At 36.9% G+C, this 26,674-nt stretch overlaps 1 protein-coding gene and 1 long non-coding RNA gene across 5 annotated transcripts in view; one reads left to right on the plus strand and one right to left on the minus strand.

Annotated features, from left to right (window-relative positions):
• LOC139965699 (zinc finger homeobox protein 3-like) overlaps positions 1-26,674 on the plus strand; it is a 205,032-nt gene that overhangs the window by 26,519 nt on the left and 151,839 nt on the right. For 2 of the 4 annotated variants that reach the window (XM_071968327.1, XM_071968329.1), the window contains exons 2-3: positions 16,491-16,548; positions 17,946-18,054. The gene's annotated coding sequence lies outside the window, so the exon portion shown is untranslated. Of the gene's footprint in view, positions 1-16,490; positions 16,549-17,945; positions 18,055-21,478; positions 24,458-26,674 lie in introns of those variants that run through there. The other 2 variants (XR_011792363.1, XR_011792362.1) reach the window with 2 other exon arrangements.
• LOC139965715 (uncharacterized) overlaps positions 1-26,674 on the minus strand; it is an 88,882-nt gene that overhangs the window by 21,856 nt on the left and 40,352 nt on the right. The window lies entirely within an intron of this gene.

The following is a 26,674-nucleotide window of genomic DNA, read 5'->3' on the forward strand; positions in this document are numbered from 1 at the left end:
GTACACTATATTGTAAAGCCATTATTCATTGCACACAGATGTTAGTATAAACCACAAGTAACACAGTATGTGAACTGATGATTCGCCTCCTTGAGTGGGAAGTAAAGCAATCCTCATCACCATGACAACAACATTGCAGATCATGTCGGATATGATTTGTCTGTGTGGCAACATCATGTCTGATTGCAATATGAGGATGTTGACACAGTAAAACTTGGATTATCCATACCTCATATAGTCCAATTAAAAAAATCCACTCATTTCTAATTGTATATTGCTGTACATTTATTGTCACCATAATACAGTCCAGTAGTACTTTAATTTCATTTACAATACAGCAGCTTTTGTCATTTAAAACAACAAAGAACCTTTTGTAAAGTTTTCAAAATACTGACACAGTAAATCATAAGATAAGAAGCTTTACAGTTTGCAATCCTTAGATCCCAGTCCATTACCTTAACCTCTTGACCACCACATCAATCCCTAAAGTTAACATTGAAAGTTTACAGTCATGTTTGAGGCCATGGCCCCCTCACAGGACTGTAAAACGTACCCCTGGTCATTGGAAACCCTACACACCAAAATGCACAATTCAAACAATCTCTCCTGGGGCACCATAGTGCACCACATCATCTTGTCCTCTGGGGGACTCCCCATAGGATGTAGCATAGACCGGCATACTCAACTGTACTTACAAGGTACCTTGGAAGTTGGAAGTCCCCGTTTGTTGACCTGGGTGAAAAGAGTGCCTTGCCCAAGAACACCACAGTAATGATCTGGTCAGGACTCTTAGATTACAAGTGCACTGCCTTTACCACTTGACTACAACGTTTTCGCCACTATTCAATTTGTCCTTAGATAAGGTAAAACTAAAGTCCAAGCTATGACGTATGCCAATCATATTATCAGAAAAAGAGATGTCTTCTCTATACCCATGACAAGAGATGTCTTGTGTATACCCATCGCAATTATCAGAAAAAGAGATGTCTTGTGTATCCCCATCACAATTATCAGAAAAAGAGTCATGTCTTGTTTTACCTATCTTGAATTGTAGGTATGACAGTAGGTCAATTCAAGACCTTTCAACATGGAAAATACACATTCTTTCTGAATGTGGCATGCAATCTATATTCCTTACATGGATTCATTAAGATATATATATAGATAGTTATCGCAATTGTATGCCATGTGAGGAGTTCAGAAATAGGCCAAATGATTGGCCTCTTTGCAAAGTTCTTTTTTGGCTGTATGGTTCTGCCTGGATGATTTCCTGTAATTATATCAATTGTGGTGGAAACAACTGTCTGGGTTATTCTTGAAATAGATGGTGTGTGTATATGTGCGTGCGTGTGTGTACTTTAGGTATCTTGCTGAAGTAAAACCCCTTTTTACAGGTATAAAAAACATAGAAGTAGTCATTGACCCCAGCCCCCCCTGATACATTAACATACAGAGTTGTAGTTAAGTAGTCGGTTGATGGTTACAATTACTTGTATTCTGGTATCATTATTGCTACTTCTCTAGTTATTGTCCCATGTGACAATCATATCATACAAGCTATATAGAAAGTGCAGGCAGTGTGAAGTACTGTTCCTATGAATAACGCTCATAATGAAAAAAAGACACATAATTGGTTTTTCAAGGGAGACTTGGCTTTGAACCTGACATTAATAATTGTATTGCTAGAATTTATACAATCTTATTTATCAGGTTGTGACATAAGTTTGACAAAAGGCAAGGCATTATGCGCCAAGGTCATTGGTAGAATAGCAAGTTGGTGGCACGCTGATGGTGTGCTGATGGCGCAAATGAGTAAAATAGAATGGCATGATGCCGCAAATTTTAAAATTTTCTATTTTACTTTTTAAAGAGAGTTCAAAGCACAATGGAAACACATAGAGATCGATCAATCAGGTATAGTCCCAGTTGTTATGATGATAAACATAAAGGGGTTCTCTATCCGGTCTCGTCATAGACTAGCGCTAATACTACCAGTGCATTCAGGCTTTTGGTGCCATTGGTTTGGGTCAATATATATAAATTTTCCAGGTGGAGTACTTTCTTGAATTTCTAGCCACCCAAATATCACAGTGATAATGACATATGTCCTATTTTGATCAGTGCTCTGCTTTTAAAGATTTTGCAAAGATTTGAGATGTGTATTAACTAGTGTTTACACGGGTCCAAAAATCGGGACCCGGGTACCCGAGGGCTGTTACCCGTCGGGTATCCGGGTACCCGGAAAAAATTGTTTACCCTCGTGTATCACGATTTTCAAGAAATTACATATTGGATGCTGTAATAAATGCATTATATTCTCTACCGGCAATGTTTTCATGGTCAAATACGTAGGTGTAAGATAAGGTATAAAACCTTCCTCAATAATTTTTATTTGCTTTTGTTTCTTTCATTATAACTTGTTAATAAATTAATTATTTAATTATAATTAGCATTACTACTAAAATCGCACTGCCGCCGCTGCTTATGCTTGCTCGTGCACGTCTATTGGATCAAACGATATAAATATCCAATTTAGCTCTTAAACAGTACTACTACTACTATCTATTATGAAGGCCCAGGGTTCGCATTAGCTGCGAGATCGCGCAGTTTGATCGCATTTGGAATAAACGATAGGTAAAAAGCCACTTGCGAATACTATTGTTTAGTTATCCCGTCTATAATCCATAAATATCTCGTAAAATTCCTTGTCAGCCTTTCCTTCTATGAAATAAACACATGAATAAATAATAATTTCTTCCACATGGTAGCCTAACACCACACTAAGTCAATGAGAAATCTAGCTAAGCCTAACCATCTGTTTATTTGCTGTAGTTGTGACGCAGTTATAAGACATCCATGGAATATTTTCGTTATTGCTGTTACGTTCGACCACATGGTTGCCTAACACCACACTAAGTCAATGGGGGTAATCTAGCCTAGCCATCTGTTTATTAGCTGAAATTGTGACGCAGTTATAAGATATCCATGGAAAGCTTTCGTTATTGCTGTTATCTTAAACCACATGGTAGCCTGACAACACACTAATTCAATGGGAAATCTGCCTAACCATCGGTTTGCAATTTTTTAAATTTTTTTAAACAATCACACTTTGCGTAGGATTCGGGTAATAAATTAGGAACCGGGTAATATCTCGTCGGGCGGGTACCTTCGTTATTGCTGTTATCTTCGACCACATTGTAGCCTAACACCACACTAAATCAATGGGAAATCTGCCTAACCGTCGGTTTGCCAATTTTTTTTTTAAAACAATCACACTTTGCGTAGGATTCGGGTAATAAATTAGGAACCAGGTAGTATCGCGTCGGGCGGGTACCCGGGTACCCGGATAACCCATGCAAACACTAGTATTAACGGATATCAAGATCAAGTATTTTCTAGTCATGTACACCAATATCACATCAGAGTGACCTGAAAACAGCATTCCACGTTCTCCGACAGGAGGGTAAGATAACCTTCCCATCCGTGGTATCGCCAGATATTTGGAAAGTTAGAAGGCACAGAAAATTTACAGTAACATTTTATGGGGGCATGTGCCCCTTCCCCTCCCCCCCCTAGCCTATGGCTCCCTCCTGGGTGACATTGCTCCTTCAAGTTCTAGTGTTAGCACATTACTGGTGATTACAAGCATTGTCATGAAATGTACGTGGTCATTCCACAAGTTCAGTCATATGAGAATACCCGCAACCATGGTAGTGGCGCTATTTTCATTAAATGTCGGTGGTATGTGTTTGGCTTAAAAGTGCCTAATATTACCAATTTACTAGGTTTTGAGGTTCAATATTAAAACCGCTTTTGAACAAGCTTTAATCTTTGTATTTGCTCCAGATCTTTTTATGTCTTTAATTTAATATATAGTGTCATAGATCACAGTGACAATACTATAGGCTATGATAAAGGTCTTGGTTTGACATTTACACTTGTGGTTCATGAAAACATGCAGGGGTGGAAATTACATGCCCCTCAGAAATAAGCTGCAACATGCCATACCAAGAACATAGTCCTGTACAAGAACTTATGCCCTCCCTTTGTGCTGGTTCATTCTAGCATTTGGTTGATGTTCTTGAAGTCCAGAATGATGAAATAGTGGTATTCATCTCAGTTTAATAATTATGATGGGGTTCATATTTAAGTAATAATGCATTTTATTTCGTGCATACATAGATTCTCTACTAAAAAAGTTGATCTTTTTTACTCCTGAAAATGCAAAGGATCATTATGAAGTGTGTTTAACCATTTCCTCTTTTTTTAACACACTGTTTACAGCCAATCTTATCTCAGTGAGAAAATAAATTTAATATTTGTGGAAATTGGTTTGCAAACCCCCCGTCCATATTTAACATAGTAAATCGTTGAGCATACTGACATTTTGTCAGTGTTACACATCACGTCCTGTCTACATTTGGTATGTTCACACAAGCTAGCAGTCTTCTCTCAGTATTCTTACATCTAGAAATGTCCTTACAGCATATGGACTAATTTATGTTGTTGCTTAATAAATCAATAAGAAACGGTGGGTTTTCTTCACAATATGATTTATAATTGATGACTCTGAGACAATAGTCAGTATCCTTGTGAATGTTGTTTTGGCAAACCAGTTTATGATTTATGCATTTATCTTTGATAATGGTTCTGCATGTCCATCATATTGGATTCATCTTTGATAACGGTTCTGCTTGTCCACCATATTGGAAATCGTAGTCCATTCCCAAAGTCAAACTGATGTAGCAAACATTTAACTTTTGCAATCAAGCCAACAAGAAAAAAGAATCTCTTAAAGTTGAAAATAGTAGTCTACTTTAAAGTAGCATTTATTAATTTATTCAGCTATTAGAATTATACTATAGTGAGGATACAGTATACAGTATTTCAAAGGAGAACATATTGTAAGCTCCTTTAAAGTAACCTTGATGATAAGAAGTAAATGATTGTCAAGAGCCAAACACAACTGCCAGTATCATTGAAGAACATTTTCTATGTGTCAATGGTAGGTAGACATGTTATAATATGGAACATTCTCGTCAAGGACAGTTTTTTTCAAGTATTTCATTTGTGTAGCGATAGCAGAAAATTAAAAAAAAAGATGGGTTGATAGTTTCTTCATTTTTTTGTGTCTCAGATTATTGATTTGATGAAATGGTAAAGATAATGATATCATGATATCTTACTAAGAAAATGCAAGTAACAACAATTTCATAAAATATATGAAAATATAATCATACATACTGCATAAAGGTGTTCTGTTTGTAAATAGTGCTGTTTGCAAAGGTGGCTTCATTACTGTTCATGCATTGGTGTTTTATATATACCTGAGATATTCATCAAAATCCCCATTTTTTCTCCTCTTCATTTCCATCTCTGCTTTCCCCTCCCTTCTCCTCCCCTCCCCTCTCCTCCCCTCTCCTCCCCTCCCCTGATCTCTGTACCACTTTATCTCGCTCACTGTACAGTACCTCCCTCTCTCTTTACCAAATCATCTGTTGCTTAGCTCTTGTAAAACTAACCTCAAATTTGGATAATGTGGTATGGATTTCTTCTGCTTCCTGTAATGTATGTTTTGGGGAAGTTGTCCATGATCTATTAGTTGTCAGGGTTAGCTTTCACCTTTATGTCAGTTGCACACTGTTGTCGTAGTTAAGCACAAGAAACTTCCGTTTCGATATGTATCTGATTGTATATATATAGCATGAATGCAAAGGATGGTGGAGATTTTCATGTTTTGTTATGAGGCCTGGGTTCAATTGTCAGTGGATGTTGGAAGTTTCACTCTTCTGGATTTGTTAACCCCTTGTCATTTCTAAACATATATTATATATATATATTTATATATATATATATTATATAATATATATATTTATATATATATATATATATATAGATATATATAGATATGTACATATCTATATATATATATATATATATATATATATACATATAGATATATATATAGATGTATATCGTTTTGAGTCTCATTTGGCAGCCTTAACTTTGACGTGACATCTTCAGTTTCCTTCTTATCGTCTCTTGCATGAGATGCTTGAAGATGCTTAGAGCATTAAGAACACAATCAGGGGCACATCGTTAGGGAAAAACAGACATAAGCAGTCTTGAAGTTTGCACACTGCCTCTCTCTCTCTCTGTTGTCATCTTTGGTTAGCAGATGGAAATCTGCCCCAAGCAGCAACTTTTAGCCCAGATCACCCCCACCCAGTGTCTTCGGTTGATTCTCATGCCTATTGACACACAGTTTGATGTACATTCATAAGATACAAACACTGTGAAGTTTTCACTTCCTCATTCTTCTAATTAGCCGCCAAATCAATAATGTTCAGTAAATCTGAAAAATCAATACGTCGGTGCGTTTCGCCAATTTGCCTCGGCTGAAACAGAATCATGCGTCCAAGTTCATGTGGCAAGTGTTTCTAAAATGAGATGCAAAACCGAAAGGGGCCGGCAAGGAAGCGACGGCTCAAATTTTTTCTCCTTTTTCCCTGCCGAAAGAAGAGAGCAAAGTTTCATTATGTAAACCTGGCAATTTTAAATGTCCAAAGATTTGTGTGTCAGCTAAGATGCTTGTGGTATCTATGGCTGATCTAAACAGATTACTTGGTTTGGGTAATGGATTATGTTTGAGTCTGTGAGGAAGACACTGAATAATGTGTGTAGGGAGCTTACACATTTTGCAGGTTTGAATTCTGATAAATAAAAAAAAAATTAACATTTGGAAGGTCGTTTTATCTAAGTTTTGTCTGGTATTGTTTACCATTTGAGATATTGTCTATCGGTGGTTTCAATCAGTTGGTTTCAAGATATAGGAGATTATACTTGAGTAATATTACAGCATCATATCATTACAAAATATCCTGCAATTAATAATAAATAGTATATAACCAACAAAGAGAATTGCAAGAACAATACAATTTACAGTCTGTCAATCTTGCTGTTCAAAGGCAAAATGTCAGCAGTTGTGAGACATTTGAGTTAACAGAACAATAGTCATGAACCATACACTAGTGCTTTAAACCGATAAAGGCCACACCCCTTGGGTTGCCTCCCATTGGTTGAAAGTTGAGGTACACCGATCATTCACAGTCTTCTATGCCGTGTGATAGCAATGCAAACACAGAAACAACTACACAAGCCTGTCTCTCCTTGCATAAGCTCAAAAGTAAACATTTCGTGATGATTGCGATGATGAGGATGATGATGAGGATGCTGATGAGGATGATGATGAAGACCAGAACTGTGGAGGATGAGTCTGGTGGAAGGTATTTAGGGGAATCCCTAGGAAGCTTTTTGCACTGTCCTACAAGATAGACTGGAAGACAGTCTTCCTCATTTTCTCTTTCTCTGTTTATCTTAAATTATTTCAGAAATTACGGAGTAATTAATCAGCAATAATGATATTTTGCCATATGTCAAAGGATTTCTAGTTGCAACTCTATCTTTGTGTGTGTGTGCAGTGAAACATTCTCATGCACTTGTAGTATGCATGTATGGTTGGATGCTGCATATTTAGTGATACACACTGTCACAGGCTCACAGCCCATGTTTAAAGGGAAAATGTGTGAGTGAATATAACAGGTGCCTATTGGAGTACAGTAGTAACACAAGGGAACAAAAAATGTAATCTTATTTTATTTTGAAGGGAGGGTGAAGGAAAGGGAGAGGGGGTTGGGCTTGGTAGGGGTGGTGGAATTGGAACTGGTACAGAAGTTCATTGAAATGGAGAAGCTAACTCTAATTTTTTTTAAATTGTCTTTATGTTCTAATGATCATAAATCATGATTATATGTTCATACAATTGTTCTATTCCAAAAAGTTTTTGTTGTTGATAATTGCTAGTTTTACAACAGTTAAATTTCACCAAAACTACTCAATATCACCCAGAATATGAAGACTGACATCAATTAGCTTTTATCTCGTGCTCAAAGATTTCAGCAATTAAAGTTCACATTTCCATTAGATTTTAACAACCATCACCGATGCGATATTTTCACATATTTAAAGTATTTTAACAAGTTTTATGGAACAATAATTCACATAAAGACAATTTTTATTCCTCGCATTAATTCAAACGAATTTCCACAAGATCGACTAATGAACTACATGTCGTTGGGGAAGTGACGTTGAGAAATCTCAACACTATATGTTAACTGCTGCACTATCACTGGTATGTAAAAATACTAAAAATACTGTGTACTTATTGTTTTATGGCTTTACCAGGAGTACAGTATAGGCTACAGTACACATCGTGTTGTTTACAAAATATGGACAAAGCAAAAGCTAGAACTTGAAAAACTGGCTTACAGACATTTCTGTGCCCTATTATCTGTGAAACATCAAACGATATAGAAAATATGTTGCTGTATGAGTGTGGCTCTAAACAATGATTGTTGTATTATTTTTTGCTTTTTTTTTAGTTTTAATTATTTATGCCGGAGATGCTACAGGTCTTGTGAACAATTGTGTGCAAATTATCTCAAATTTGCTCATAAGTAACAGTTTGACCTATTTGCATACATTGTTATGCGGGGAATAATTAAGTACTCAAAATTTGTACAGCACTTTTGAAGGCTCTGAACGTTCCTTTTGCAAAATAGTATAGATCATGAAGCCTTATTCATATAGAAATATGATCCCACTTAAATATCTTAGAAAGTTGAATTAGGCTAAGAATATTTTTGGTAGAAATTTCCGATGATCATTTTGAAAACTATGTCTGTCAAGAAACAATGCAATCTTGTTCTTGGATTTGGCAAAGAACCACCACCCTGCAGTAATGGTGACATCTGCTAGATCTTTCCAGCTTGCCAACAATGCTTGTTCCAATTTGTGGTGAGGTCTTTATCTCCCTAATGCTTCAAATCCTTGCCGAATGTTTTCACAAATGCCGTATCGAAACAAAATCCTGATTTGTTTCATGTTTATTGATATATTTTTTAATAATCACTTGATTTGTTATTCTGTCAAATTTTTCTATAACCAGGCGTAAGGAATTCTTTAGTCACATAAAGCACTAATGCTATTTTTAACAATCATGAATGTTTTCCACTGAGCCTCTTCAAGACTTTGGAATGCATGGCACTTGGGAATGTTTTTTTGTCCTTTTTTCTTTCCCCTTCCGTTAGACGGGGTCCCTACCATTCATCGGACTCATGAATCAATAACTTTTCATTTCTCTCAATTCAAGGTGTGCTTCTCCTAGCTCTAATCATCAAAGCTTATTAGCGGATATAAACCAATTAGAGAGGGCGATGTAATGAAATTATGCCATAACTCATCCAATCAACTTCTGTCTCTTTCAAGATTAAAAATTTTGCTCTTTAAAATGTATCTTGTCTCTGCCTTCTTGTTTAAGGGGGTATAGGCTTTCAGATGTTTATTTTGGCAGCCGGTATTCTGTCATTTAAAAAATTGGTGCTTAGCTTGATTGGTTAAAAAAGATGAACGGTAGAACAACATTCTTTGTTTTTGGGTTGATTGTCAGCTGGGCAGTGACGGTTTCCTTTGAAATTGTAGATTTTTTTTCAAGCATTTTGACAATAAACATGATTCTTACTAGGGTCTAACCTTTAATTGTGACCTAAGACTAAGAAAGAAGCATTTGAATTTATGCCAAAGTTTCCAATGAAACAGTCCGTTTCCATGTCGATGGGTGTTTGAGAATACCTTACATTAAAGTTATTTACTTCCTCTGACAGAGGAAGTAAACGCTCTGCATTGACGGCCGTTAATGTATCCAATAGAAGGGTTGAAAGGTCAGCTGTCTCACTACTACACAAAATATCAAATTGTAGCACTCCAAAAGGCTTTAGTATTTTATAATAAATGACTACGGTAGTATAGCTTTACACTGCTGTTGTTTTCATCTGTACCTATAATGGTATTTATCTATATTGACAAAAATCAAGATGTTTTTTTAGTAAACAAAAGAAATTAGCAAAAAGGAAATCAAAACCTCTGTCAAAGCAATATACAGTAAAAGTTTTTTGTCCTGGCATAGAGCATCGTAATAAAATCATGGATGAATGTATGATTACTGAAGGTTAGAGTTTGTGAAAGAATTCCCTCTCATGAATATGCAGATAATATTCAGTGAAGCGGTGTCCCTTTCCCCATATGGTCTATGCAGGAGATTTTTGAAGGCAACCTCATAAAATTATATTTTACAATATTTCCACACCTCTGACCTCATGTTGAACAAACTATCTAGAGACCCTAGACTACTTTAAATAGCTCACTTGGCATTATGTGAAGTAGGTACAATATAAAAGCAACTTTCTAGAGAGCCTAGACTAATATAAATGGCTTACCGTGGGGTAGGTACAATATTAAAGGAACTGTTTAGAGACCCTAGACTACTTTTAGAGGCTCATAAGGCAAATATGTGAGGATTTGTACAATATTACTGCAACTGTTTACAGACTCTAGACTACTTTAAATGGCTTACCTGGCAAATATGTGAGGCAGGTACAATATTAAAGCAACTGTTTAGAGAGCCTAGACTACTTTAAGAGGCCTATAAAGGCAAATATGTGAGGTTTTGTACAATATTACTGCAACTGTTTACAGACTCTAGACTACTTTAAATGGCTTACCTGGCAAATATGTGAGGCAGGTACACTATTACAACAACTGTTTAGAGGCCCTAAACTACTTTAAATGAACACAAGGCAAATATGTGAGGTAGGTACAATATTAAAGCAACTGTTTAGAGACCATAGACTACTTTAAATGGCCACAAGGCAAATATGTGAGGATTTGTTCAATATTAAAGCAACTGTTTAGAGACCTTAAACTACTTTAAATGGCTTACCTGGCAAATATGTGAGGCAGGTACACTATTACAACAACTGTTTAGAGGCCATAGACTACTTTAAATGACCACAAGACAAACATGTGAGGCAGGTACAATATTAAAGCAACTGTTTAGAGACCCTTGACTACTGTACCTTAAATTGCTCACAAGGCAAATATGTGAGGTAGCTGGTACAATATTAAAGCAAATTTCTAGCGACCATAGATTACTTTAAATGGCTTACCTGGAAACTGTGTGAGGTAGGTACACTATTAAAGCAACACGATTAAAAGCTTTCATTTTCACATTGAAGTCTTTATCTGATGATGTTAAGGCTTGACTGATAAAGTAGTAGAAAGTATCTAGAAAAAGTCATTTATGTATGCCCATCAATATGGTACCAGAAACATGGGAGGTTTGTACATTTATGAAAACACATAAGAAAATTACACTCAATTTTTGGGACACAAAATTTTCAGGCTTTGATTAAAAATATAACCAACTTGCAAACAGCAGCTTGGGAACAGCCAAACCACATAAATCTCTTACTTTTATTGGACGGTATAGCAATAACATTCAAACACTACAACAAGGCTTGGTAAAACAACAACAGGTTTCCACCTAATGCAAAAATGCAGCGTCAAGGATCAGTTGTAGCCAATTGGATGGCTTCATAAGGTGGCTGACAGGGCTCCTGTAGTATGAGCAGTCACTGTAATGTTCTTGCGATAATGAATACTGAAACTCCTTTCAGTAGTTGTAGCTCGTGACAAGCTTTCAGAGTGACCCTGTATATCTATTTATATATATATACATATATATCTCCATTGTTTGAAACTGAAAGAGTTAGGGTTTGTTGCTTTTTGCTTTCAATATTTAGAGGTAGGTTTTGAAAATAGCTGCTGGTATCTCAAAGAGTTCATTATTCCGAATGAAATATATTTAAACTTTTCCAGTTTACAGAGTCTACCTCTTCAAAGTGTGTTATGTTATGTATATTCTAATTTCAGACACAAACTTATTCACTTTGAAACTTTAAAATAAAAATGGTAAGAATGATTTCTGACAGTCCCCCCCCCCCCCCCGCTGCAAATGCATTGGTCCTTTGTAGAAAAGCATTGGTCCCCCTAAGACGGAAGTCTGGCTATGCCCTTGTCCATTACATCCACCATCTCAAGTGAACCATTTTAAAACCTCCCATGGCTGCCGTTGCTTGATGCAATTGCATCCATGGGTGTATAATTCTCCTCACTTTCTTCTCCCTCTTACCTCCCTCTCCCCCCCCCCCCCCCTCTTCCATACCTTTTCAAAAACTTGAAATTTAGGATTGCACATCAGTTCATTTTTACACTAACAGAGAACCTTTCAGTTTGGTCATCACTATCAGGAAATATCACAAACTGATCCTGTTGGCTGACTTAAAATGAAATTTCAGTTAATCAAATTAAGACATGCATCCCACATTTTATTCCAAAAAAAAATATAATAAGGCAAAAACAATGAAGTTACAATCCGATCAATTTACAAATTTGATCTTCCAAATACTCTTTGTATCAGTTATCAATGGTATACAATTCAATCAAATGACTGAAAAAAATATATACCTTTATTCTTAATTATTAGATTTCATTCATACATGTACAGTATGTTCTAATCAGATTGCTATCGAATGTTGTGGAAAAACTTTTCACAAAAATGAATATAATAAGTTGCTTGAAGTGGGTTAGACATGAAAGTTCAAGTGTTATACAGGTTGTTGGACATCCTACATGTAGGAATAAACACTTTGATGAAATTGAGTATCATGAACTTGAAGCTAGCAATCATCACTCGAAATAGATGTTGAGTAGATTTAATATGTCGCTTGGTAATAAACTTGACTAAAGCTGTCATCAATTTGGCTTTTCATTCCAAAGCCATCAGGAAAGTCCCACAAAGTCACAGATCTTCAATAATTTTGATGTACAAATTATGTAGATTTGAGCCACTTTTCTAGTTTGTACCCAAATTTTGACAGAGTTCTTGATGGAAATAGTCACTATCGTCATCTCTAGTTTCACTTTCTTTTCTTAAACGTGAAAACATTGGAGTGTGTGCTTAGGGTCATTCAACTTTAAACTGATAGCACACTAGCACTGTCATCTACATTAAGTTCATCTAATTAGAATAGTTTTCTGTATGGAATACGTTATCATGGAAAGGAAGTAATTTAAAGTCAAGAGAGTCCTTGGAATTGCTCAGAGTAATGAAATTTCATTCGGGAGTAATATTTGTTTCAAATCTATGAATAAAGGGAGGGGGGGGGGGGGAAATAAGAAAGAATAAAGATAGAAAAAGCAGTATGTTGTTAACATCAGATGGGCTATTAATATCCAGCAGTAAGGCCCTGATATTTTGGGGTGTAATCTGGAAATTATGAGAGTACAAATTGTTTCCTGTGTGGACAGGGTTTTATAAGTCCTGATGGTTTAAAGCATCATTTGCAGAGAATATAGAGGTACCTAAACAATATTGTGAAGAAGACACTTTCGTTAAGAAGACCACAACTTAAATTTGGAGAAGATAGCTCCTTAGATTATAAGTTGTAAACTGTTGTCTTTGAAGCAGTAGAAAAGGTGGGACACAAAGCCACAATCCTTTGACCAAGATTCATCTGAGACTTTACAGCCAAAGCCATCGTCAGCCCAAAAAAACTATTGCATGAAGTGCTTTCACCTTGACATTGCCACAGAGACGCTATTACGCTATTGCACTTCGAATAGACGCAAACTTTTAATTTCTGACGAATTCATTATTTCAACTCTATGAGCAGTTGTAATAATTTCTGACTGATTTGGTGCGGCGAGATTATTTTTATCCGCCATACAGTGCTGGATGATCATAAATATCGGATTCAAGTCCCCTTGTAGCAAGATTGAAGTCATATTATTCTGTGTAGGAATTAATTTCTGGTTGCAAGTCAGCAATTAAAACTGGTCAGTGATGAAATGTGCAGGTATAGGACACAGCAGTGCGCATGCTGTAGTATGGTAATAAAAATATTCCTGTGAAGAACTGCTTTCAAAGAACAGACGTAACTATTAAATTTGATGAGAGAGAATATAAAGTAAATGCATACATCTAACAATGTGGATACTAATTAGTCTTTGTAAGATTTTACCAGTTAGTACGTGCCTCTCAGTGTAATATATATGTATGTGCAGAGTTCAGTACTAGAAGTACACATTATGAGTAGACTACTCGACTGATCTTTACTGATCACGGTCTTACAGGCATCCTGTAAGGTTACTACTACTACCTTATCTCGGTGAGCAGTCCATTTGAGGGACATCTCTCCATATGGTGAGGGGTGGCGAGGGGTAGTTCAATCATGTACAAGACAGAACTTTAGACATACAGGGGTACGGGGATAGGGCAAAGAATAGCAGACTTAACTGGAAGAATAAATCCCACTTTTTGTTTTTGTATGGAAAATATATAAATCCTATCAGATATTTCATTAACATTCCTGCCCCTTCTCTCCCTTCCTTTCCTTTTTCCTTTGCTTCTCTCTTTGCATTTCTTTCCACCTCCTCTCTCCTCCTTCCTGCAACATGTTTTTGGGTAACCCAGGGGAGGGGGGGGGAGAGGGTTCCAAGTATGTCACCACTTATTTGATTGAAAGAATGTTTTTGAAGCTATATGCTCACACAAACTCAATGGTTTAGAGTTCTGTGAACCATGTATCAACTACTTAGACATGACAGTAAGGATGTGTTTAAATGATACTACTTTAGATTTCATTGACAGTATTTGTAAGAGCATTTAATGTTAATATGTAGATAACTATATTTCTAATTCACTAAGGTAGTTTAGAGTCGGTAACTTTCAAAGCCACTGTCTGAAATGAAGGCGCATGGGAGGTGCACCTTCAATCAAAGCCACAAAGTTAGGAAGCACCAACAGTGGGTGGCCACAGTGTCTCCAACATATCATCACAGTTTATAATCTGCAGTGTGATAATGCTACTTCACACACTGTGCTATTTTACAGTGTTACAGTGTTATCTCATGTAGACACTGTTCTATTGGGCAGTGTCAAGTTATGTTTCATAACACATTCTCAGTTTGCAGTATTACAGTGTTAAATCACACTGCAGTAAGTGCTACAGTAATTCACACTGCTCTTTTCTGCAGTGTTACAATCTCTTTTAACGTTGTTCATTTTCCAGTGTTACAGTAAACTTGGTATGATCTTGTAGAACGTAATTGTTACATGTGTCTTTATATCAACTTGCTGTTAAATTATCATGGGTGGGTAAGGGGAGTGGGGTTTAATGGGTGGTTCTTCTTAGTTTTCCATTTTTTCGATGATTTTGTGTATTGTATATGGGAGTGCACATCTTCAAGCCCCTGCCTGGTTTCTGTGCACTTCCTTTCACCTCATGTATTAAAACAATTTCTGTAACCACAATTTACGTTATGTTAGATCTGTTGTGTTTATACGAGAAGTGATAAACCAAATAAACGAAACGAAACAAAACAGTGGTACTGTTTTTTGATAGTGCTGAATTCTTTCTGTTCTAACATGCAGTGTTACAATGCTAAAACCATGCTGCCGTATTTAATAATAGTGTTTTGATATTACTTCTTATTACTATCTTATTGTTCAACGTCATATTATTTGCTTCGCACAATATAATTCTGTATTATCTTACAGTAGTCATGTCTTGCTGTAATGTTGCTATTTTACAATCCAGCGGTGCATGTTGCCATCGGGAAGAGGTCAAGGGGGAGGGGAGGGGGGGGGAAGAAAACAAATCACTACACACCTTCGAACCAAAAAATAGCATTTTAGCAATGATTGTTGGTGTTCTACTAAAAGAAACACCTGACACCATGCAAAGGCCATGTCCAGCCACCAAGAAAAGATCACAAATGATGGAAACTTTCTTATGCTATTATTAGATCAGTTGGATGATGCCCAAGATGTTACTCTAAGGTTTAGCCAGTAGCATGCATTATGTTCTGAATGTGTTACAATGCATCACCATAGCCCCCCTTAATATGCTTGTCATTTGAACATTGTAGATCTAAATTCTCAATTGGTTCACTTGCAGACACCTTTTCATTTAACCAAAAAGGAACTTGTTGTCAAATATATGGTTTTATGCAAGTATCAATGACTAAATTAAGCACTAACTGATTGTACCCCTTTAAGGTTGGAAGTTGTATCACATCCTCGCAAATTAATTAGCGATATGCGATATGATGGGATTTGATAGATCCAAGTCGAGTAATTGGCTTGGGTGAAAACCTCTCAGAGTTGATTGGAAATGTGGAAAAGAGTTTTTGCCACGAGGAATTGTTTGAATTGATCTAAGCGCAAATTTCTTTAGCCCCGCCATTAAAGTTGTGTCCGCATCGAAATAATTACTTTGAAATTTTAATTTTCAAATTTCATTCTGCTTTGGTTATTCAAAAGAGCCACCACATCTAACTATTATAAGCCCATTGCATGATCCAGTTCGATCTAGCGACTGTTTACTCTATCCTCCGAGTTCAAAGGATTCCCACAGAGCTGGGTATCAACCGTTAATTTTCATGGTAACCCAAATCACTTAACTAGATTTTATGGAAAGCCAGCTTAAAGTTAATTCTCTCTAATCTTCAATTTCATCTCTTGGTTTCAGGACAGCAGCGGACGTTCAACTGGCAGGCAGCCTTCTGGTTTAGTCGTCTGTTATTCAGGTGAGCCCCTACCTCCGCATCAGCCTTATGTCATTTCAGATTAAGAAGCTAGCTGTAACTCTAAATGAGTATAATGACAATGAAGAGAACTTGGGCTCCTTTTTTTTCTCTCTCTCTTTTTTTGGCTCTTCCCAAAATATAATGCTCGAAGCAATAGCCGTATTACTCGTTGTCAGCCCCCCTGATGGTTTATACCGCTGTAGTATGTCACACCTGCTGGTGCCAATCAGTGCTTAAATTTTCTAGTAATTAGCACCTTCTTTTTTTTAAATCTCATCTTATCTGAAAGTGGCCTTGGAGGTTGGGAGAAAGGTAGAGGAATGGGTCTCGGACTCATTTGGAACCAAGTTTTGCCCTCCTTTACTCTGTGACCTGACACCTTGCTGTAACATGATTTTTGCTCCCAGAAGATCAATTGTCACGGTAACAAATCAAATATTATCATGAACTTCCAGGAAGTTCTAAGTCTGCATTTGGAAGCTCTTTGTAGAATCACAGAAATGGAGGATAAATAAGCAATATCGGATGCCTGTGCTGATTACATCGATATTTGCCGCTCCCTGAACTTGACATTGAAGAGACATGTATGCACAACATCTCCCACTCTTAGTAACTCCTCTCCCCTACCAACCCCCCCCCCCCTCCTGTCCTCTTGCCCTATATTCCCTATAGTAGATGGTAGCATCATTAAACATACTTAAGCAACACTTGAACAACAGTCACAAACAGCTATTGTGGATAATTCTAGGTAACCAGTACAATAGTATTAGTTAGTGCTTAGTACAATAACCTTACAGATTTTAGTGTCCACCCTTTCCTGATTGTTTATACCTAGTTTGCTTCACAACAACAATCTATACTGTATTTGCCCATATCAAAAAGCAAATATTAATTGGAAAAGCTTTGAAATTGTTTAAGTTGTTGAGACAATTCTTTTTTTTTTCCCCCTTTTCTTTTCATCTTAAATGTTTTTAGTTACCATTCACACCAGGTACAAAGAGAGGCATGGTTACTTCTCAATGTTAGTCAGCCAGGCATGACAAAACTGAAAATGCCAAATGCATCGTTGGTGCTCAAATAGCTGGAGTTTTCTAAACAAAAGACCTCTTAATTGAATAGGAACGGTTTACATATACTTGAACAAACAATCTTAGATAATGAATCCGGGTTTTATATGTTTGAATATCACAGGTTTTTGTTTGAAGGCTCGTTTGAACCATCAAAGAAATTTTAATTAAACGAGCCTACGTGGACCCCATGTAAAAAAACAAGTAGGTCTGACTGGAGTGCATTCGTGAAGATTTGGACGAATTATTTATTAATCTAAGAACTTGGTCGAAACCTTCCATGATAGAGAAATTTTGTAATTTCCCGTATTTTTGATCGACGTTTCGCAGGATCCTAGGATCGCTTCTGGGTGGTCGACAACTGCTTGTTACTACTTGAACCAGGACAGCAGCAGGACTCACAGATTGGTGGGGATCACAGAACAGGATTAGGACACAGGTTGGTATTTTAAGTCATCTGTGAGGCGCTACAATAATCAGGGTAACTTAGTGGCAGTTGCTGCCTGTGTTTGCAGCACTGTTTAACTCTTCTTCATGAATAGTTTGGTGCAAGACCCAAATCTTGAACATATTTTTGTAATGTCCTCTCCTCTTAAAGATTAATCTCTTCAAATCACATTAAAACAAATCTTAAAACTAGCCAGTCTTCCAGAGTAGTCACAACTCAATTTGAAATATGTTGGGACATATGTTGCTACTTAAAAAAGAGTATGTTTTGTGTTGAAATAATTTGGTGGTAATATCTAGTTTCGCTGTAAAGAGGAATGCATGTTGTACCTGACAATCTAATGCCTTTACTTGATATACTAACAGGCTTGAAATACAATGAATTAGGTACCAATGTCAAAAGGGTTTTGAGAATGAAAAATAGAACATGATATTGATACATTTGTGGGACGCAAATTGTTTTGGATTGGATTAAACTTTTGATAGTTAGCTAATTAGCACCCAGATGGTTGCAGCCAATGAGCTGTCTTAATTAGCATGAGGGTAAGTAGCTGGTTATCACAGTGTGTGAACATGACATGGTATGGTGGAAATGAAACAATATTATGAACCCAAGGGGGGGGGGAGGAATTGGGGTGAGGGGGGAATTTGTGCTCATTTAAAAATCTTTAGCTGCTCAGACCAATTTTAGTCAAGTTGACTTCTTAATTGTTTTCAAACCAATGTTTCATCGTCCACATTCAGTTCTACCTCAAAAATGTTTTGATATCCATGTGGCCACTTTTTCACAGGCAGGTAAGTATTTTGCATGACAGTAAAGTAGTCAAAGCTTGGTTCATTTCCTCTCAGTTTGGTGTTTTGGTTCATTTATTAAAACATATCAAGAAGCGTTGTCACATGGTTAGCTTGGAGAAGAATATATGCAGTATTGTATTGTTAACATATGTCTGGCATATTCTCCATAAAATTAGTTCAAACTTCCTCATTGAAATCTACCCTCTGTTATTATTATAATACTGTGTGTATAGTCTTCCATGTGAATTTCAAACAAGGGGTGATAAAAGTCTGAAATAAACATAACATGGTGCAAAGGTGACCATAATAATTCAAGCTCTTCATGCTTTTAATGATTTGAACTTTTATGACCTATTTAATGAAGGGGGATAATATGGCAGCACAAAATGAGTTTTGGTGGGAATTTTTTCAGGGTATATATACCTCAGTTTTGATGCAGGTTGTGAAAACAGGTTGCATAAGTATTCCCAAGATTGATTGGAGAGACCATTTTATCCAAAAAGCATTAGGACAATTTTCTAATCTGGAAGTTATTCCAAATTAGATGTGCCACACAGTGAATATCATTGTTAGTTTTTGGTGCAGTAGCACTGGGGGGGGGGGGGGGCATCCCCATGTATGACAATCTTTAAATCAACATTCAGACAACAGGAAAAGGAAGACCTAGAAATTCCCGGTACTCATTAAAAAAATCAATTAGGGGGAAATTCCCAGTTTAGAGAACTTCATAAAGTAAGAGGATAGCTGCTCATGAAATATTATTGATAAAGTATAACTGTAGGTCTTAGTTGATTATTATTTATGTGTTGACTGTGCTTGCTGTTCCATTTATTTGTATTTGTAATGAACGAATGCACGTTATGTGTACTTGCCAGTGATGTAAGTAGTCGTCGATGTGAATCAGTTCCGAAACTGACTGACTTTCCATGACATTGGTGGAGTTTATTCACCCTTTCAGGATTATGTGGTAACTAGATTCACTGACTCTGGAGTCAGGGAAGACCACCACATCAACATGGAGCGACTATGCAACAACTGTTGTGTGTGCATGTGTAAAGTCATATGTGTTGAACATCTGTGTGATCTTTCATGCCTTAGAAAGGTAGTTTGACATATGTCCATAGGTTTATGAAACCAGTGGACAGAAAAAGTGGATGGGCCATCGAACAAGACTGTCATAGGTCATTGCATAATATGCGACTCCAATTTTCTTACTGAACTGCGGGCTTTGGAGATTAAATTGAGCGATGAATTTCAGAAGGGTTTAAGTTTGTCTTCGGAATGATATGCAACAGTCCGTACCTTCTGACGTCAGTTTGGTTTTAAGTCAGCTATTTGCATTTTGGATTTCATTTCTAGTAAGTTTTACCAAACCTACCGAGAATCACTCAGATTTAGGAATTAAAGATGAGGAACGCTATCTAGAGATGAGCAACGCTATCTAGAGATGAGCAACGCTATCTAGAGATGAGCAACATTATCTAGATATGAGCAACATTATCAAGAGATGAGCAAAGCTATCTAGAGATGAGCAACGCTATGTAGAGATGAGCAACGCTTTCTAGAGATGAGCAATCCTATCTAGATATGAGCAATGCTATCTAGAGATGAGCAACGCTAACTAGATATGCGCAATGCTACCTAGAGATGAGCAACACTATGTAGAGATGAGCAACGCTATGTAGAGATGAGCAATGCTATCTAGAGATGATCAACGCTTTCTAGAGATGAGCAATCCTATCTAGATATGAGCAACGCTATGTAGAGATGAGCAATGCTATCTAGATATGAGCAATGCTATGTAGAGATGAGCAACACTATGTAGAGATGAGCAATGCTATGTAGAGATGAGGAACGCTATCTAGATATGAGCAATGCTTTCTAGAGATGAGCAACATCATCTAGAGATGAGCAACGCTATGTAGACATGAGCAATGCGATCTAGAAATGAGCAACGCTACCTAGAGATGAGCAACGCTATGTAGAGCTGAGCTACGCTATTCAGAGAATTTTTCACCAACAAAGTAGGGAGTTCAATGATCAATTCCAGTCAAATTCTAAACAGCTTTGTTGTCCATCCAGTACACATATTTATGATAATTATCATATAAAACTTTTTTCTTTTTCCCATCAATATTTTGAGACATGACTGGGCTTCAAGAAAGCAAAATTGAACTGGGATATTTACTGAGATTATATCATTATACAGTTATCAGCAATCATAATACAGTTATCAGCAATAAAACATCACTACAATATGTGTGTGCATGCTGAGTTTCAGACTCATTGTCATTCAAGAAGAGAAAAAAAGAAAGACAAGAGATACATATTTTGCTGAACATATTTTGCTGAACATGAGGATATATATGCAAAGTCATCTCACAAAGTGGTGAGTGTGTAGTCTCTTTGGTCGCCAGTAGCAAACATCAACTCTCAAGTGACAGCTTGGTGACCGGGCATTTGTGGAGGCCTACTTTTTTTTCATTCTGGTGGAAACAGTAAGTTTCTATTTATCCTGCCTGTTGCTTTTCCATACATGTGGTCATCAGATTTTTGCGTTTGAACCAGCCCTCACTGAAATGTGCTAAAACATTTCCATATTTCCTTCTATACTCTGGTAGGTGGCTAACCTGCCGGTGTTGCCTTGTTAACCAGCGACTGGTTGGAAAGACTTTTCAACAGCGTCGTACATTGATTCGTCATAAACTTCTCACGGTGGTATTGTCGTCGAGGATTATAAACACCAAATTCACCGTTTACCTGTATTGTCAGCCTAGTTAATGGAGATGAGAATGGATGATTTGATCATAATTCCTATGTAAATCAAGCTATGATAATTTTCAATGAATTGTGTATAGATGTTTCTTTAAAGTAGTGAAGTTGAATGAATCTATTTGTCATGTAAAGTTAATGTAAGGTTTGCAATCAGTTTGTCATGTAAAGTTAATGTAAGGTTTGCAATCAGTTTAATGTATTGTCATTCCTAGACCACATGAGAAAGCTAAAAGAGTGGGGGTTGTGGGGAGAGATATTGTTGCTCTGTAAAGTTTTATTTAGTTTTTCCCCAAAACCTGTTCTTTACTTGAACCTTAGCCACTTAGTGTAGAAGGCAAAATAAGCTTGCTGTATTTCCATCTTTGTTTCTTACGGTCACACAAAAATTGTGAATACAGTTATATTTTGTTTGCTGCGTAGGAATCATAGCATACAACATTTATCTCAAAAATGTGGGGGTTTGCTTTGGTCTAAAGAATAGAGGTACAAATTTTCTTGAAAATCTGTACTTAATTTGCATAAAGGATTCGGGCTGAAAAGGCTAAATTACTGCCAAATGAAACCGCTGCATTTATGGAATGTTTGGGAAGCCTTTTTAAATCTCGAGTTTTCAAGTCGATACCAGGATTTCAGATGACTATTTTGACCATCCAGCGATTTGACAAATTAGAGCAACATGGGCAACATTCATCTTGGTATATACCTAAACACATGTAAACAAAGCAACTTTGCATTGCTGATGTAATACTTCTTCACTATATTTTCTTTATTTGATATATGCCTCATGAATATTCATCAGTGTATCTAGTGACCTGTATAGTGGTAGTACTGTTAAGTGATTTTATTATCCAACGTTCAGTATATTCCAAATCCTCGTGAACCCGATACTGAACCCTGAATCGAATTGACTCTCAAAATCTGAACCCGTACATGAGACCTTTAGTCTGCTCATATTATTTGATAGCATTTTTGATGAATATTAAAAAATCCTTTTCATTGGAAACTGAAGCAAAGATTTTCTTCAGTGTTTTACAGGATTACACTAACCTTGAAACTCCATCGAATACAACTCTTGTACCAGCCTGACACTGAGTGTTAATGAAAAGTGAAAGAAACGAACAACCACAGAATAAAAGTGCAGATCATTTGACATCTTTTTGCCACCCACTCAATAAAAATACTTCACAGGTGTGAAGCTTCCAAGAGTTAATGAATTTCTATCTCTTTTCACATTCTGTTTTTTGGTTTTGGTTGTAAGTTCAATGTACCCGGGTCCTTTAGGTTCTTTTACTTAGCTGACTATCGGTTTACCTCAGCAGCTGTAGGGAACAAAGGTAGAAAAATGTTGTCGAAACATTGTTGAAACTTAGTTTGTTCTGTTTGAGCTATAGATTGGTGTAAGAATGGCCGTCCAGCTCTGGTCAAGGACTGGGAGAAGGAAAAATAAACAGGAGAAGTAACAGTGATGACCAATGACACCTTAGCAATCTGAGTGAATATTACCCCCTCAACTGCTGGACAAAGATTTCAACACGTCTTGATATGATAACTGGTTAGATCTCATTATTGAGGACTGTTTGACAATTATGTAGGTAAATGAACTTGTAACATTAGATAGCATGACATTAATGTCACTTGAATGTTACTTTTAATGTTGAAAGTATGAACAGAGTTAAAAAACCAATAGGGATTGGAACATTTCTATATAAGAGGCATCAAAACACATTGGACAATATGTCAGCCCCCTCCTCCCCCCCCCCACCTGTCCATAGAAAACTTTTTCAATTTTGATGTCTTGTAGAAACCATGTTGTTGCATGCATCAACAGTCCCTAACCTGTCCCCACACAAAGAGAAGCTACAGAATTTGATAACCATACCCTCTGACCTCACTGTTAGACATGTAAAACTGGGCTGTATAGCACTTGTCTTCTCTCCTTCAGGTTCTACCCCGGAGCCTTATAACGTTCAGAGCAAAATTTATGCCTAATTAGTATGGTAAAGTGCCCTCTCCATTTAGAAACCAAACTAGGCTAAATGTTTTGATCAAGTGTAAGTAGGAAATGCCATTTTTGTTTTATGCTCAGCCAAATGAAAGAAAACAAACACCAGAATTCTGTACGGATGGATGGATCTCCCTGACGTTGATTCCGACTGGAAATTATTAATGGATTCTTTAAAATGATCGTTGCCCTTTAACCACTTAACCAGTGTCCCTTACATCACCTCCCATGCCCACCCCCACCCCCCTCCCACCACTTCTCTTTTTGCCACTCTTAAACCTTGTCACACATGGTAGTCGCATAAATGCTCCTGATAGTGTCTCATATGTACTAACAAAACTCTCTTTAGTGTGTATGAGTGAATCATGTTAGTTAAATTGTATGACTCTGTATGGATGAAGCATGTAACTTGTCTGTAATACAAGATGGCCTGCACCAAGGTCCCTGTGATGTTGAACTGTTTACCAAGTAATTGGTTAATTAAGACCAGATTTGATGAATGATGCCTCCTGGACAGATTTTTATGTTACTGAGTAGAATTTACTATTAGATGTTATTTCAGTCCAGAAAGCAGAGTCGCAAAAATCTGGAAAAGTCATTTCCGCGGCTGTGGAATTTAGTGGAAGAAAACCACCTTTGGTTGATGTGTAAATACGATGGATTGCAATCTTACAGAGTTGTAATGGTGTAAGAGACTAGCCAGGAGTTATAATATGATAGGAACATATATCAATTTTTCAAATTTGTGTAAAGTACAAATGTAACTACTTCAAATTAAGTAAGAAAAAATTGTTAAAATGTGGAGGTATCAGAAAGTATTCTGTAGTTCTGTGACAGTCATAAATGGGGGGGGGGGGAGGGGAGTGTTGAAAAGAATATTAACTTAAAGAACTATCATTCAGGAAGTTTGATCCAAGTTTGATAGAGAATCTTCATTTGCATAACAATAGCATCCGACTTTTATGATTTATGATGTTTATTATGATGTTTGAGTTTGAGTATATTTCCACAACAATAAGAGAGGAGTAGTACAGAGTCCAGATAAAACAAGGTGGTGGACGAGGACTGAACTTCACTTACATTTAGATTCTTCTATGCTGACACAGAGTTCAATGGCCATTACATCATCACAATAGACATGGATCCAGATTAATGGTGGGTGATTGTAAGTAGGAGGGGGATGGGGGAAGGGGTCGAGAATGGAAATTCCACCCCTTTATTGACTTAGTAATCAAGTTTAAAGCATATTTGTCACAACAACCTTCTTCATGTAATGGTCAATGGTCAATTGTCCTTTTCATGCTTGACAGTTTCAACCTTTGTTCAAAAGTGCCTCCCATATAAATCTTGTGCCTCCTAAATACAAAGCTATTGAAGGGAAAGTTTTCCTCCATTGTAGCCACTAATCGAAAGGCTTTGAAATATCGTAAACCTTTTATCTGAAGTAATAATTTTCTAAATTGGACAATATGCACTCTGTCTAATTAACACATTGGAAACCCATGTACAGTATGCTAAAATTGGTGAGTGCCGTACATATGGGGGCAGGAGGGAGTGGAGTGGTGCAATATGGCCCTTCCCCCGCCCAAAAAAAGTTCTGACTTCTGTTGGATTTAATTGTCCCATTTGTTTTCTCTCTCACTTTCTATGCTTCACAATCACAAATAATGTAACTAACAAGTTCTTGATTAGCTTGTTGTTCAGGGGTGTATTGTTTTACAATTTGCAGTTGACATGACTGATTGCATTCAGTGTTGTTACCTTCATCATCATGACAGACTTAATTATTATTATTACTATTAATAATAGCACACAGATAAGTAATAGACTTGTAGGACACCATGGGACATTTCAAGTGTCTCTTTTTCAGAAGCTTTGAAAGTGTCTCAAGAGACTAGCTAGGCTTGTCTTATTGCGAGGAAGTGACAAAACTTTTTAGAAAAAACATGTTAACAAAGATATTAGCCTTTGTAAAGCGCTAAATTCCGAAAACTGTAGAAAAATTTTCTGACCGTCTGGAAAAGTCCTGAGACCCACCAAAGATTTTACGGGACCGCCCGCCCCATAGTTTGCAGATGTTTGGTCTCTAAGCTGTGTTAGATTTCATTGGTATATTCTTTGATAAACGTTCATCTCATACCGTTACAGTGCTATTTACTACAACGATGGCCAGCAACCTTTGGGTACTTGACCCGATGTTTAATGTTTGAATCGCATACGATTTTTGATGGGTCGCACAATGGTATCAGAAATCGCAGAAAATTTTTAACTTCAGTTCAGGCTTTACCGATCGGCAACGGAAACTTACAACATACTCTGTACAGTACGTGATCATTATTGCGCTTCCGTTTGTACCAAAAAAGTTTGTGAACCAATCTCAGGATTGCAATGTTGCGTCTTCAAGCCAATATTGATGCACATGTAGCAAGGTAGCAGAGCCAACAATCACGTTAGCATCAATATTCCAGTGGCATTTTAATGATAAACTTGGTCACAAGGGGGGGGGGGGTGGGGGCATGATCGATGGGTCCTGGAGAAATGCTAAAATGTTTGGACGGGCTGTGGCCTAAAAATGTTGCAGACCGGTGTTCCACAGCATAGGATCAGAAGCGCCTGTACGTAAGCTGACTACACTTAGTAACAATACAGTCAGTCACATTATAGAATATTGGTATATATTCGAATCTGACTGCCTGTCAACCATGTCATGTACACTGTGAAAGTCTCCTGGTACTTTCAGGACTTTGTGATGGTATTTATTATTTCATTTATTAAGTTCAGTAAAGACTAGAACCGTTTCCATCAGATAAGGTTTCACTTGATAAATATTTTCTGTACAATTTGCAGTCAGTACCACCAGAGACAAACACAGTTTCAAACTTGCTCAGCCTGCTTTGCACATTCCCCATAAACTGTCTCACATAGAATTTGTCCAAAATGGCTAAATTTACCAACCCCAATAGAGATTCAGTGAAAAAGACAGCCACCTTGGTATTAGGTAGTTTAGTCTGACTCATTATATATTAAAAAAAACCACCAC

The sequence above is a fragment of the Apostichopus japonicus genome, chromosome 3, assembly GCF_037975245.1.
Source record: "Apostichopus japonicus isolate 1M-3 chromosome 3, ASM3797524v1, whole genome shotgun sequence".
Classification (NCBI taxonomy): Eukaryota; Metazoa; Echinodermata; class Holothuroidea; order Aspidochirotida; family Stichopodidae; genus Apostichopus; species Apostichopus japonicus.